This window comes from Macrotis lagotis, chromosome 1 (assembly GCF_037893015.1).
Source record: "Macrotis lagotis isolate mMagLag1 chromosome 1, bilby.v1.9.chrom.fasta, whole genome shotgun sequence".
Lineage (NCBI taxonomy): Eukaryota > Metazoa > Chordata > Mammalia > Peramelemorphia > Peramelidae > Macrotis > Macrotis lagotis.
This window is the reverse complement of record NC_133658.1, coordinates 876,603,607-876,616,966: the sequence shown is the minus strand read 5'-3', so window position 1 is coordinate 876,616,966 and position 13,360 is coordinate 876,603,607. Positions and strand designations below refer to the sequence as shown.

Genomic DNA, 13,360 nt, shown 5'->3' with positions numbered 1-13,360 from the left:
TAGTCCCTTCAATTGGCCACCATATCATTAATTCTTGGAATAGGGGATCATGGTTCCTCTCTCTAGGTGACCCCTACCAATCCCAACCCTCCATTGCTCAGGGTATGTGTCCTCACCTGGCATGTCTTGCTCTTTTCCTCCTTATCAGGCTTAGAAGGAAGACTCTGATATTGGGGCTGGGGCGGGGGGAGTCTCAGGGCAATGGCAAGATGTGGAGCTCAGTAAGAAAGGTTTCTAAATCTCAGAGTGGAAGGAATCTTTGGTACCATCTAGTCCACCCTCCCCATTTTATAGATGGTCCTGACCCTTGGGCCATGACCAAGACAGGAGAGGGGAAGGGCTGGTGGAAGCTGACCATGCCATCCCTGACATCCTCTCCTGGCTCCCCACATCTGGGATTGGGGGCTTTAGATGAGTGGTATCAAGAGGCCAATTGGAATTAGAGGAAGTAGGCCCCATCTCTGCCTGCCAATGCCACTGGCCTTCCTCCCCCCAAAAGGCAGGACTTTGGTATGAATTTCACTTTCCCTGGCAGGGTGCCTGGCCCCATTGGGGGAGCCTGGGCAGGAGAGGCGGGGGGCTGCTCAATTACGGATATAACAAAGCTTCTTTTCTCCCATACTCTGGAATGCAGGCACCCTCCTCCTGCCCACTCCTCAATCTACCCCCAACCAATCTGATCCTATCTGCTCCCCTGGGGGTATAAGGACCTATTATTAACCCACTGGGGCCCAGGCTAGGTTCAGCCTGATGCCATAGAGGCCTGGTACCCCTGCAATACTAATCTTGTAAGAGTTAACTGTGCCCTCCCTGCCCCCACCTCACAGTCTTATACCTGCTTCTTGGCAGTTCTTACCCCCCCACACACACATTACTTATCCACACCCCCACACACATAAACACACACCCCTCAAAACCCCTTATTATAGTCACCACCAGCCAGCTCAGCATCCTCCCTGCTGGGGGAGAATCTTGAAGTTCAAGAAAGCTGAGACATCCTTTACTACTGATCAGAAAATGGGTCCAGAGAGGAAAAGTTACTTTCCCAAGACACACAGCATATTAATAGACTCATAGGCTTTGAGAGGGAACTCAGAGACCATCCAATCCGACCCCCCTCATTTTATAGTTAAGAAAACTAAGGCTGGAGACTTTAAATGACTCCCCCAAGGGCACATAGGTAGCGAGCATCAAAGGCAGGATTTGAATCTGCTTCCTTTGACTTTATGCTCTTCCATGCCACCAGTCATAAGTGGACCTGGTTTCAAACCTCTATATGGAGGTATCTAGGTGGCAAAGTAGATAAACTGCTGGCCTTGGAGTCAGGAGGACCTGAATTCAAATTCGACCTCTGGTATTTACTAGCTAGTGTGACTCTGGTCCAGTCATTTAACCCTGATTGTCTTTAAAAAAAAAAAAAGAACTGTATATATATATATATATATATATATATATATATATATATATATATATAGAGAGAGAGAGAGAGAGAGAGAGAGAGAGAGAGAGAGAGAGAGAGAGAGTGTTTTATCCTCTGGAAGAGAGAAACAGAATTTAGATCAGTTTTCCTAGAGGGGTAATAATGACCTATTGAAGCTATTTATCTCCTCATCAAATATTACAAATCCCCTCAAAACAACACCATCCCATATCCAGACTCTCAGATCCTGACCCTGTCCCAGTAAACAATCAGAAAACATTTTTGCCTGTTATGCTCTAAGGGAAGAAACCAAGAAACATTTTAGGCATCGTGGAAGGAATTCTGCCTTGAAAGCCAGACCTCGGCTCTTAGTTCTAGCACTAGAGGGATTTTAAACCAGTTTCCTGTCCTCTCTTGCCTCAGTTTCCCCTCCTGAAGAATCACTTTCCATTCTAAGGCTCTTGCAGCTTTTATCTGATTTTCTGTCTCCTTCTTCCCCCACCTTTTCATTCTCATTTTGATTCTTTAAAGCCAAGCACCCCTCCACCCTAATTCAGGCCTTGAGGGTTTCAACTCATCCCTACTAGGGTCCCTAGCCAGTGGAAGGTCCTATCCCCAATGTCCCAGTCTACACTAAGGCAGTGTCTTGGCTGCAAACCCAGAGGAGGGAGGAAGGGAAGGAAGAGGGGAAAGAGAGAGCGTGTAAAGGGAACAGCTTGTAATTCTGATGTTTAGATAGGGAGCTGAGTATTTGGGCTTGGAGATGCTCTGTGTTGTCATAACTCCCCAGGGAGCAGCCAGGAATCTGAGGGCCCCAGGAGTTGGGCAAAGGAGACACTGGGGAAGGTTATTATCTTCTCATCAGGCGGGGGAAGGGATGGAGAATTCCAGAAGGGACACAGTGGTCAGTCAGCAATGTAGATAGAGGAAATGGAGGCCTGGGAGATGGAAGGAGAAAGGGCAGACACTATGTCCCCAGAGGACCAAGTCCAATGGGGAAAATTGGGCAGAGGACCTCAGGGAGCCCTCCCATAACCCATCTCCCGTTTCATTTGTGGAAGAAGACTCAATGGATAGGTACAGAACTTCCAATCTGATGAGGAAGAGACAGTCCCTTCCCTCAGAGCCCCTGCCCTGAGAAAGTTCTAGAAGAGGCAGACTCTTCCCCCTTGCCCTCAGTAAGGTCTCTGTCCTACAACTGGAGGAGCAAAGGATATGAAAACATCAACAAATCTTTAGTATCCCAATGCTCTCATGGGCAAGTTAGAATAGGTGAGGTCTAGGAAGTGACTGGTCCAAGGAGATGGAGGAAACGGTGCCAGCCGTCTGGAGAGGAATCAGACAGTCTCTGCCACATTATAACATACGGTTAGTCGGTTCCTAGCCAGTCCACTGGGCAGCAGAGAGCAGTAGGGGAAAATCAGGACCAAGAACAAGTGCTTATGGGCCAAATAATGATCAAATAATTCACTGGATTCTTACAACAACCCTAGGAGGTGAGGTCATTATCATCCAGGTTTTACATTTGAGGAAAGTGAGGCAGACCAAGGTTAAGTGACTTTACTCAGGGTCAGAGCTAGGAAGTGTCCAAGGCTGAATTTGAACTCAGGTTCTCTGTCCTCTGTATCACCTAGCTGCTTATGGTCTATTGGACTCATTTCAAATGAGCTTGCTGAAGGCATGGCACAGGGTTCTGATGCTTGTTCTGTTAGTAACTCTGAACAAGTCGACTCTAGACCTCAGCTTTCCTCATCAACAAAATAAGGAGAACTGGATGAGTTCTTCAGAGGTCCCTTCCAGCTCTGACATCCCGTGTGCTAAGTTCCATCCCTGCTCTGACATTCTGTGTTCTAAGGGTCCTCCCAGCTCTGACTTCTTTGTTCTCAAGGCTCTGCCATCTCTGACATTCTACGAGTCCATGGGGTTTCCCTTTCTCTGGGACCTAGACATTATCTGCCCCACCAGTCCTGCCCAGGAAAGGCAAAGGGGAAAAATGAACAGGACCTGGGGTTCCTCACCAGTAAGCTGGGGGGTGGGGTAGGTTGGTTCCAAGGAAACCTCCTGGGCTGCTATTGCCTCCGGTTTACCCCACTTTCTAGAAAGCTCCCCCCATCTGTGCCCCCTCCCCACCCTGCCAATTACAATAGCCCAGCCTGGCATCCTCCCTTGGGGGGAGCTTTTACTCAGGCCCACCTTGCTTAGACAGCAGCTCTCTTCTTGGGAAAAAAGGCAGGTGTCTTGGGGTCCCAGGCTGGCTGCTGGGGCTGCTTATCCCAGAAGACACCGCAGCCAGCTCAGGGACAGAGGGGACCGGGTGGTGGGCAGGGGCCCCTCATTGTGCCTTTCTCCACCCTGACTGGCTGTTTATGACATCACCGCAGGGGGCATGGTGACGTCATGGGGGCTGCCCATTGTGGCTGCCCAGGAGGAGGCAGGAGGCCCAGCTGCCCCTCAGCCCGGAGCCAGGGGCCCTCCTCCCCACCCCCACCCCAATCCTATTAACAGCCCGCCTCGGAGACAAAGGGACCCAAGGGCTGGGGACAAAGGGGAAGGAGGTTTATGTTTTAACAGTGTCTGCCCTGAGTCACTGGCAGAGAGGAGGGGCGGGGGGCCAGAGGGGAGAGGCCGAGGGACAGCTCCAAGGTCCTGCATTCCTGAGCCCCAGTCACTCGGCAGATCCTTTTTATGAGCAAGCCATCAGGGGCTCAGTGACACGCCCATGCCGATGGGGGAGGGGGTGGGGAGCAGGGACAGAGCTTGGGACCTGGCAGGCTGAGCCCCTGCCCTGCCTCCACCTTCGGGTTCCCAGAAGGAAGCCTCTATCGGATGCATTGGAGCTCTGTTAGCAGCTTGCAGAATCAGAGACTGTCAGAACTGGGGGCTCATTAGAACAGAGAGGAGCAGGGCTGGGAAAGGGCTTAAACACAAAAGGTCAGAGCTGGGAGGGCTCTTAGAACCCAGGATGTCAGAGCTGGGAGGGGTCTTAGAACCCAGGATGTCAGAGCTTGGAGGACCCTTAGAACCCAGGATGTCAGAGCTGGGAGGGTCCTTAGAACCCAGGATGTCAGAGCTGGGAGGGTCCTTAGAACCCAGGATGTCAGAGGTGGGAGGGGTCTTAAGTATGTAGACTGCTACTACTTCAGTTTATAATATGGGATATATCACTAGGTACGAGCATATAAACAAGGGTCTGAGAAAAGGACCCTCCAAGGGAGGATGCCAGACTGGGCTATTGTAATTGGTGGGGTGGGGTGGGAGAATGGGGAGAGGGCACAGATGGGGGGAGCTTTCTAGAAAGCCAATGGATTCAGCTTCTTCCTACCCCCACCCCCCAACTTATCCAGCTGCTTTCTTTGTGAGGAACTCCAGGCCCTGTTGGTTTTTCCCTTTGCCTTTCCTGGGCAGGACTGGTGGGGCAGGCCATGCCGAGGTCCCAGAGAAAGGGAAACCCCATGGACTCGCGTAGAATGGCAGAGATGGCAGAGCCTTGTTGGAGAAGACCTTAGAGACCAATCAACCCTTTCATTTCACAGATGAGCAAAGTGAAAGCCAGAGAGACAGAACTCTGTGACAAATCCAGGCAGAGAAGGAAGCAGCACCCCGGGGTTCTCACTTTCCACCAAGTAAGAATGCTCTTTCCATTGCTCAGACCTGTCCTGGGAAAGCTCGGCTCTGCCATCCCACCTCCCTGGCCCACCCCTCGCACCGCACCCTCCTTCCAGTCACTTGATCTCCTGAATCTCCAAAGAGCCTGCTCCCACAAATCTAAACAAATGAGCCGGGCCCATCAACCTCGGGAGACCTCAGCCTCAATTCCCGGGCTGACTGATTCCCTCTGACAGCTTGGCCCCGCGGCTCCTCCCCCAGCGCCCCCCACACTTGCAATCAGCCCTTCCGAGGAGCCAGATCAATTTCCTTGTCTGCCTGCGCTCCAGGGGCCCCCAACCCCCCATATTCCCGACCCACTCCCAGAGCTGGAGATAAGGCTTGGATTTTCGCTGTAGCTGCAGACGGAGGAGCCCAGGCCTCCCTGAAAAGGGATGAGGGTGGGGAAACCTGAGAGCAGAACAACAGCTCCTCTTAGGCTGCTGGAGCCCCGGGGTTCCCAGAAAATTCACCCAGACTTGTGCTGACAGTGATCAGCTCAGATGGCCTGGTGGCAGAGCTCCACCAGGGAGGAGAAGCCCACTGCTAGGGTCTGGGGAGGACAGAGCCAGGAAGAGGCTGCCCGGCCCGGGCTTAGGGTGGAGAGGACTCCCACCTGCGGCTTAAGGTGGACCTCCTCCACTGCCCGTCTAGAACGTTGGAGCTGGAAGGAACTCTGCAACTTAGGCCTGGAGGAATACCAGAGCTGAGGCCGTCAGAGCTGGGAGACCCTTAGAGAGGAGAGTAGGAAGGGAGATGGGAGAAGAGGACCCCGGGTTGGGAAGAACCTTGGGAGGCATGAGGCACAGCTGGAGGGCATCTGGGCCAAGTGGAAGGAAAGAAGGGAGGGAGGCAGTAGAGAAGGAAGAACAGAAAAAGGATGGAAGGAAGCATGAACAACACAACTGCTGTTGCTGCCCCAGCCGCCGCTGCTGCTGCTGCTACTATGACTACCACTGCTACTGCTACTGCTACTGCCACTGCTGCTACTTACTAATGCTACTACTACCACCACTACTACTTCTGCTGCTACTGCTGCTACTGTTGCTATTGCTACTACTACTACTACTACTACTACTGCTGCTGCTGCTGCTGCTATTGCTACTACTACTACTACTACTACTACTACTTCTGCTACTACTACTGTTACTGTTGCTATTGCTACTACTACTACTGCTGCTGTTGCTACTGTTGCTATTGCTACTACTACTACCACTACTACTGCTACTGCTGGTACTACTACACTACTGCTACTACTACTACTACTGCTGCTGCTGCTACTGTTGCTATTGCTACTACTACTACTACTACTACTACTGCTACCGCTACTACTACTACTGCTGCTGCTACTGCTGCTACTGTTGCTATTGCTACTACTACTACTACCACTACTACTGCTACTGCTACTGCTGCTACTACTACACTACTGCTACTACTACTGCTGCTGCTGCTGCTACTGTTGCTATTGCTACTACTACTACCACTACTACTGCTACTGCTACTACTACTACTACTACTACTGCTGCTGCTGCTGCTGCTACTACTACTGCTGCTGCTGCTACTGTTGCTATTGCTACTACTACTACTACCACTACTACTGCTACTGCTGGTACTACTGCTACTGCTACTAGTACTGCTCCTACTGCTACTACTACTACTGCTGCTGCTACTACTACTACTACTACTACTACTACTACTACTACTACTGCTGCTGCTGCTGCCGCTGCTGCTTCTGCTGCTAGTGCTAGGCTGCTGCTGCTCCTGTCCCTGCTGCGACCATTAGTGCTGTTGCTACTGCTATTACTACTACTGCTAGCACTGCTGCTAGTACTACCAGTATTACTATTGCTACCACTTCAGCTTATAATATGGGATATATCGCTAGGTACAAGCACATGAACAAAAGTCACTAAAAGGATTCTCAATAATTTCTGAGACCCAACAGTCTATTCAAAGGTGCCCTCCAGCTCTGCCTCATCTGTCGTAAGGCTATTTCTCATCTACCTCCCTGCTCTCCCATTCTGTGTTCCAAGGGTCCTCTCAGCTCTCATAGCCTAAGCTCTAGAGGCCCCTCTAGTTCTAAGTTGTGGAATTCCTTCCAGTAAAGGTAAAATTGATAAACCTTGGCAACAGCTTGGCTAAGGGCAGGGTAAGAGAGAGTGAGAAGTCTAGGAGAGTGAAGAGAAGAAAAAAGCATAGAATAGAAGAAGAAAAGAGAAAAGGTGAGAGGAGAGAACAGGAGTTGACAGGAGAGGAGAGGAAGATGGGACAGGATAGGACAGGAGAGGAGGGCATCAGGACAGAGACCTTGTGATACGAATAATTAGTGAGCATAACTGGAAGGAAAAAATCTGGCAAAGGAGGCAGAGAAGGATTGATCTGATAATCAGGAGAACAGGAGAGAAAAATGTCTTGAAAACTTGGAAGAGAATATCAAGGAGGAGACGTTGATTAACAGTGTCAAAGGCTGCAAAGAGACCAAGAAGGGTGAGGACTGAGAAAAAGTCAGTGGCAACTAAGATCACTGGTAATTTTGGGGAGAGCAGGTCAAGTTGATCACTGAGGTTGGAAGCCAAGCTGCAGAGAATAAAGAAGAAAATGCACAGGAAGGAAGTGGAAGTGGCCATTATAGACAACCTTCTCAAGGAGCTACACCACAAAAGGGTGGAAATCTATGGAAAGATATTTAATGGGGAATGAATGGATGGAGTGAGTTATTTGAGGATGGAGAGGCTTGGGAATGCATGTTGGTGATAGGGAAGCAGCCAATAGGGAGAGACTGAAGACAAGGGATAGAGAGGAAATGGGGGGGGGAGTGTAATCTGCTGGAGGAAATTGGATGAAATGGGGTCATCTGTTCATGTAATGGGGTTTGCCTTCTGATGTAGAATTTTATTTTTAATTTAATTAAGGCCAAATTCATGAAAGGTTCTCATTACCATTATAGCTTTACAGAATACACAGCTAGAATGTTGTTATTTGACCTTTCTGGAAGGGAACTGAGTACAGTACAAAGTTGTGAAAACAAGAATCCTTAGATCATCAAATATCAAAACTTCTATGATCTCGGGCATCATCTAATTTCAACTGTTCCCATTTGGCAGATGAGGAAACTGAGGCACAGAAAATTGAAAAACCTTTTACAGGTCATATAGTTGATTAGTGCCCTCTTTGAATAAACCACACTACAAGAGCAATCCTTTTACTAGATTTCTCAGTTGGAGAATCCAGGACCTGTGTTCCAATAAGCCCTCTGCCCAGAGATAGGCTTGGGTGCCCTGGTCCCAATTCCAGACTAACGCAGGGTGTGGATATCATATTCATTTAAGGTATCACTTAACTTCTCTTCAGTCCCCACTCCCTCCATTGATTCAGATTCACCAATTAATTAAAAAAAAAAGAATAATAACATAGTGCCTAATGGAATTGTATTTTAATTGCCAGATCAGGTCCAGAACCGCTGGAGGAGGGAGGGAAGAAGGGAGGGAGTATGGTAGGAGAACCAGGTTAATTAGCACCTTGGTCTATAGCAGAAACTTTCATCTGAGCCCATCAAAGACCTATTGTAGCCCTGAAGCAGAGAGAGAGAGGTAAGCAAAGGGTGGGGAGGAGGGGAGGGGGAGGGGGAGGCTCTGCTCCATTTTGCTAATGAAGAAACCAAACTAAGAATTCTGTTCACCCTGGGTCCAGGAACCCATGTCTCCCACAGGGACCTTCCTGCCCTGCTTTATTGCCATAGCAAGGATTCTCATTCTGCCTAGGGAGGGGAGAAACCTCACTGGATGGGTAGGTGGGTGGGTGGGTTGGGAACCTTCTCTGCCCCCAGGACTGTTTCAGTTGCCTTTGATCTAATGTACATGAATCTGTCTCTGTTGCCCTTAATTCTTGGGGTGTCCCCACCTACCCAGTTCAACACACTCATGTCCAGGGTCCAGTGGGAAAAACCTCTAGATTTGGAGACCAAGGTCTGGGTAGAATGCCAGCTCTGCTACATTCTACTTATGTGATCTTGGATAGGCTCCCTCAGTTTCCTTCTGTGTAAAAGGAAGGGAGTAAGGTCCTTTCCTTTTAAATCTGTTCCCCTGGAGTCCAGTTCTAAGATCATAACTGTAGAACTGAAAGGGACCAATCACTAAGCATTTATTAATCACATATATGTTAGGTACAGTTAAGTGTTGAAGATGCAAAGAAAAAGCAAACTCGGATCCTGCCCTCAAGGGACATGCGCTTCAGTGGAAAGATGTAACATGGACATTAACAAATAGTCTACAAAATGCTTATGGAGGGGAAATTGCTAGGAGTCAGTCATTTACTTAAAGCAACTCCTTCATCTTACAACTAAGGGGACTAAGGCAGAGTGACTTACCTAAGGTCACCCACACAATAAATGGAGTAATTTGAATTAATTTGTAGAACATAAGTCTTTTCTTTTGGGGTCTCAGTTTCCCCCTCTGAAAAAGAGAATGTTAGACCAGATCCCTCTGTGCTTTGAGGATGGTGACTTGAAGAGTATGTCAGAAGAGGGGTCCATCCCTGAGTGGCTCCCCCAATTCTCTACCCCAGCAGCCCTGGTTGCTGTTTGTCTCTGGGACCCGTCACATCATCAGAAGTCACTACAGGAACATGCTCCAGTCCTGGCCTCCTGATGCCCTCTTGGCCCAGATTCCTGTGGGAAGCTAAGCTGGTTGTACGAGTGGTCTGGATTAATCCCCAGACCCGGGTGGACCAGCCGGCAGATAGGAGACACAAGCTGTCAACCCGGAAGGTCTTCTAGAGTCCAGCTTAGCCAACAGGACCTGCCCTCCCACTAACGGGAGAGGGCCAGCAGAGCAGGTTTGGAAGCTGTGCCCAGGCTCCCAGCTCCACCCAGCTTTACCTCGTGTACACTTTGTTTGACGCCTAATTGGGCTGCCAGCCAAAGCCTGGTTCTGCCAAGCTTGCCCAGTCACACCCTGCCTCTCCAGTCCTGTTGCCGTGACAGGCAAGCGACTGGGCTACAGAGGAAAGAGTCCCTGGTCTGGGAATCAGATTGTCTCCAGCAGGACCCTCCAGTTACTGGGCTATGTTGTCGTAATCAAGTTACTCTGTGCCTCAGTTTCCCCAGGTAAAATGGGGATAGCCCTGCCTCAGAGTTTTAGTAAAGCACTAGGTAGAGTATGATGGAGATTTGAACTGTCATTGCTTTTAACAACCTAAACCCTGATCCTGTGAAAAGGGAGGAGGGCAAGGGAGGCTGGACTAGGAAGCAGCTTAGTTCCCCTCCAGTTACTAACAATTTATAACTCATAAGACCCTGGATCTAGAATTGAAAAGGGTCCTCCCCTAGGATTCTGAGTCCAATTTCTTCATTTTACACATGAGGAAACTTTTTGCTTTTTTTGTCCACTTTATGGTCATAAAATCTAATCCTAAGTAAAGGACCCCGTCCACTCCCTTCCCTCTTTTTACTCAGAAAGTTTAGCTTGTCATAGCCTACTCAACATCCCATTAAATATATCTCTTGGTCTCAGGATCACAGGCCCAGGACCTCACTCAACAAAGCAAAGTGGATGATTCCAGCTTCCTTGGGTAATGTCTCCAAACTGGGCCACACCAGGTCTCAGGAGCCCCATCCCAGGACAGTTGAGTCATTGCTGTTCCCTCACTCCTAGGAAGAGGCCAACAATGCACTTTGGGCGAGATAAGATGCAAAAAGAAGAATATGACCTTGACAAGAGCCCTAGGTCCAATCCTGATCCCTTCCCTGGGACTCAGTTTATTCATCTGTCAAATGAGAGGATTGAAATAGATGGTCTGGGGACAGGTAGGTGACAGAGGACAGTAGGGGATAGAGCACCGGCCCTGGAGTCAGGAGGACCTGAGTTCAAATCCAACCTTAGACACTTAATAATCACCTACCTATGTGACCTTAGGCAAGTCACTTAACCCTGTTGCCTTGCAAAAAAAACTTCAAAAAATGGTCTCTAAGACCCCTTCCATCTCTGACTGTGATGGTTTGACCTTCATTTTCAAAGAAGTCCATGATATCAAGAAGGTGATGCCATGATAGGCAAGTGAATTGGATTTGAGTGAGGGGTGTTGTACTAGGTCACCAGCCTCACTTTTTCCTCCTCTGGCCTTCAGTGGCCAGATATGAATCAGGATGACTAGAGATGGGCCTGGACATGAGGCAAGCAGGGTTAAATGACTTGCCCAAGATCACACAGCTAGTAAGAGCCATGTATCTAAGATTGAATTTGAACTCCTATCCTCCTGACTCCGAGTGCTCTAATCTAACTACTCACTCACTACCTGGGTGATATTGAGCCGATCATTCAGCTTCTCTGGCTTCTGGATGGTGGAGCTGGGATCTACATTCTTGACGTTCAGTCTTCAGTCCAACGATGAGGATGAGAAGGGATGCCATTCCTCACTCAGCTGCCTCTCTCTACAACACACCAGACTAGTGTTTGGTCATTCTGCCTCAGTTTATAGACCTCCAGGAAAAGAGAATCCCCGACTCCCAAGCTATAGTTCCTTTTCTTAGATTCCCCCGGGTTGGAACCTCTGTAGCTTCTACCCAGTTCTCCTGGTTCTGTCCTGGTTCTAGATAAAGACTAGCAGGTGGAATCCCTCTCCCCACAGGACAACTCTTCAGATACTTGATCCTCCCCTAGACCCCACTCTGGACCCTCTGCCAGTCCCCCTTAGTCTTCTCAACATCCCTGGCTGCTTGAAGAAGTCCTTATATGGCTGCAGAGAAGATGCCTGTTTCCTGTTCTGACTTATGATGGCATCATCCTTCTCCTCCCTGGTTCCTAGAACCAGGAACTGTGGTTATAGCATAGAGATGGTGGATTACCTTGGGATTCAAAGTCTATGTACCTGCAATACAGTACAGTGACTTTCAAAATGCTATTAGTCAGTCAGTCAATAACCATTTGTGGCAGACCCCTCCCAGGGGAACACAAAGAACCGTCAAAGGTCCCCTAGCTTTCAAGGTGTTCCCAGGTGAATGAGGGAGACATATAACTAAGCAGACGGCTAAACTATCTGGGGGAAAAAAAACATCTATAGTCAGGCTAAAAGGCAGCTAGAGCGGTAGATAGAGGAACATCAGCCCTGGAATCAGGAGGACCTGAGTTCCTTCTCTGAGGACTGGTTGTGTGACTCTGGGCAAATCACTTAACCCTTGCCTTCTAAAAAAAAAAAACAAAAAATCCCCCCAAACAAACCAAAAAATAGGCTAAATTGTAAATAATCCAGAGAAAGAAGCACTAGACCAACAATGAGGATGGGGAAGATTTCCTGAAAAGGGGGATTTTAGCTGGGATCTGAAGGAAGCCGAGGATGCTTGGACCTCAGAGGCCATCCAATCCCCCTTCTTTGGGGTAACAATGTCAGAATTTGAACTCAGGTCCTCTGACTCCACTTTTGTTTCCACTGTCCTATCACTACTGCTTCTTATTCTAAAACACTTTCCTTACAACACCCTAGAGAAGAAGGTAGTATTAGGGATTCACTTTTTTCTATTTTCTTTTTTAATTGTTTTCCCCTTCAATTACATATAAAGACAATTTTTAACATTCATTTAAAAATTTTTTTATTCCAAATTTTCTTCCTCCTTTCCTCCCTTCCCTCCCTCTCTTCCTGGAGATGGTAAGTAATTTGACATAGTAAGCATTTACTTCTTACAGGGAAGGAAACTGAGGCTTAGAGAAGGGTGAGGTGTCCAATGCTCCATAAGAGGCCCCTGTGTGGGTGGTGATGGGAACCCTGGAGATGGGATCAAACATAGCCTGTTAAGAAACAACTCCAGGCAGAAAGGAAAAGATCCCCATGAAAAATCCCACATGGGATGGGGCGGGAGGAGGCGTCCTGCCCGCCTGGGGCTCTCTCTTTACCTGTGTTAGCAGCAATGAGATCATAGCAACACCCATTTCTAGAGCCCATTCCAGTGTTTACAAAGCACCGTGCTCACAACCATCTAGCAAGGGGGTGGGTAAACAAGAATTATTGCCCCATTTTACACCTAGGGTAAACTGAGCTCCAACAGCAGATGGAACACAAAACAAGTAATGCTTTGGGAAAAAAAAGAAAATGGGAATTGGAAATGAAGAACAAGGACTCCTATGACCATAGGATCATAGAGTTAGAGTTGGCAAAGTCCTGGGAAGCTCTCTATAGTTCATCCCTATCTCTCATCTTACAAATGAAGAAACCAGCACTCAAAGAGTGTCCCACAAGTAATTAATGATGAAGCTGACACTTGAACCTAGAATTCCTAAATCTAAATTTGTCCTTAACCAAGTTGAA

General features: G+C 48.5%; 1 long non-coding RNA gene across 2 annotated transcripts; it reads left to right on the top strand.

Annotated features, from left to right (window-relative positions):
* The first annotated feature begins 3,878 nt into the window (after positions 1-3,878).
* On the top strand, positions 3,879-9,540 carry LOC141491262 (uncharacterized). 2 transcript variants are annotated; one of them, XR_012469546.1, is made up of 4 exons: positions 3,879-4,351; positions 4,954-5,043; positions 8,599-8,655; positions 9,228-9,540. It is a non-coding gene; the product is annotated as an uncharacterized LOC141491262 (long non-coding RNA). The 2 variants fall into 2 exon arrangements; XR_012469544.1 differs by having other exon boundaries at positions 8,596-8,655.
* Positions 9,541-13,360: the final 3,820 nt, after the last annotated feature.